Source organism: Lolium perenne, chromosome 4, assembly GCF_019359855.2.
Source record: "Lolium perenne isolate Kyuss_39 chromosome 4, Kyuss_2.0, whole genome shotgun sequence".
In the NCBI taxonomy this organism is placed as follows: Eukaryota; Viridiplantae; Streptophyta; class Magnoliopsida; order Poales; family Poaceae; genus Lolium; species Lolium perenne.
Window position 1 is genome coordinate 216338371 of NC_067247.2, and position 2336 is coordinate 216340706.

Below are 2336 nucleotides of genomic sequence, written 5' to 3' on the forward strand. Positions count from 1 at the left end.
TACTGGATAAAGTTTTGCTGCGTCATGGGTGGTGGTGGTGGTGGAAACTGATCTCTGGCTGCACCCTCAGCCTCTTCCTTTTCTTTTGCTTCGCGCTCCATGCGCTGCGCTTCAGTCTCGTTTCCTAACGTTCCCGACATAATCCCCCTAGTTCTGCAACACAAGATGATACTCATAATTACTCCATGCGTAAGTTTTCTGAGCTCAACTTTGCGCACAGAACTAGTCACGCAATGGAAATCAAGAAGCAAATCCAAATCATACAAAACATATACCCTGTATATACATACATAAGTGGTCTTATTACAATACTCAGGTCGATGTGAGTATGCAAACTCACTTATTAAAGTATATGTACAAATTTATACAATATTACAAACTATAATACACGTGGTACTTGTGTATTATAGCCTCGCCCCCCTTGGTGGACTCTAGTCGATCTTCACTCCCGGTACATCCCAGGCTTCCATCCGGTCGAACGTGTCGTCCTCCTGATAGACCCTGGAACATAAGGTCTCCCCGTGGGCTGGTAATCCGAATCCGATGATAATCCTAGGGAGAAATCAGTGTTCACAAACTGATCGTTGAGTGCATCATAGTCCACCCATCGGGTGTACTCCCCTGTAGTCCCACCATAAGGGTTACCAAAACTCATACCCGACTCAACTTGTGTCGGATATCCTCCATCCACTCCTTCATTACTAGGATAGCTTTGGTTCTGGGTTGTTGCGTCATCATTCATATCCCCATCATAATACACAGAAGTACTATGAGTTCCAGTATCATCTCCCCAACGCCAACCCCTAGAATTCTCGATAGGAGTCTCGGAACGCTGGTTGTTTCCGGATTCCTCTCCGCCTTCGTATCCCCCATAGGAACTACCCAGGTAGTTCCCAGGTGTAGCAGGTGTAGGTTCACGTGCAAGTGGATCAATACTGATGTAGTCACCAGCTGAATAAACTGGTGTGTGTACTACATTCTCCATAGGTTCTTTCCCCCTACTCTCCTCCTTGGGTTCAGTGAATTCCTCAAGCATCGTATCAATTGCTCCTATCAGATGATGGTTCAACTGAAAGAGTAATGATATGAAGTTACGGCTATTATCCATATATTTTGCCGCTGCTATGGGTTTGCGTTTAGCATATTTGTAGTGGTTGAGCATGGGATCTTCTTCCTCCTGATTATGAGGAATATGGGAGAACTCGGAATCCATAAGCTCTTTTGTCTTATGTTCCCGTATGTCGGTTATGGCTCTCATAACAGCTATATGGTAGGCTGTGTTGGTTGTCCTAGCTTCTCCAGCTGGCATGACTACGCTCATTCCCAAAGATTCAGGAAGTCGCAGTCCTACCCTGCACTTAGCCAACACCGGTCCATCATAGAACATGTACTTCTTTACTGGAATCTGGGGATCGCACCCAAATTCCAGTAGCATGGCTCGTAGGATATCAGCAAGTCCTCCTTGGTATTCGTTCAGTGTGGAATCCATAACTTTCACGTTTCTTCCCGGTCGTGAACTTGCCATGATGGCTGTAGAAATAGAAAGATTATAAGATTAGTAATAATGCATCATAATAGAGATAATAAAGAATTATCGCACTAAAAGATATGATTGTTGTATTCTCAAGTGAATATACACCATATTTTTAGAGAATTCTTTACTAATCCTATTTGACTCCTAACGTTTGGTCCCATTTACTAGGTTCCAACCTAAGGTCAAAGCTTTTGCTCTGATACCAACTGTGGTGACCCTGCATACCACTGCATGTTGTAGTATGCCAGTCGTTGATATAACATTCACGAAGTACCATTCCGCAAATATTACATCCCTCAGAGTAGTACAACAGAACATAGCAAGGTCCATACCTCATTCACATATTATTACAATTAATATACACATGTCGTCTCGGAGCTCCTCTTGGGTCCTAAGAGGAATACTCCTGGGTTCGAGGCGAACCCAACTTAACTTACAATATAAGTGTCTCATTAAGCTAAACATTTATTTCCTCGAGCAGCTATATATTAAGAGTTTGTGCTGCTCGGCTTCAACTACTCATCAGATATCTCTAGGCTTGTTCTCCTCCAGAAGCCTCCCCGGATCCGTAGACTAAGATGTAGTCTACGCCTTCAACTCCTCCTGAGAGGTCAGGTTCATCATAGCCGATAATCTCGGCTCCTTCATTGTTGTCGTAGTCCTCCTCCAGACGGTTCAGACAATCTAAGCATGGGATTTAAGAGTGGTATGAGTACGAGCGTACTCAACAAGTTCATTATAGATAAGAGGTGTTTCATGCTCTAGCTACGATATTAGACCAGAAAGTCTAATACCAATGCAG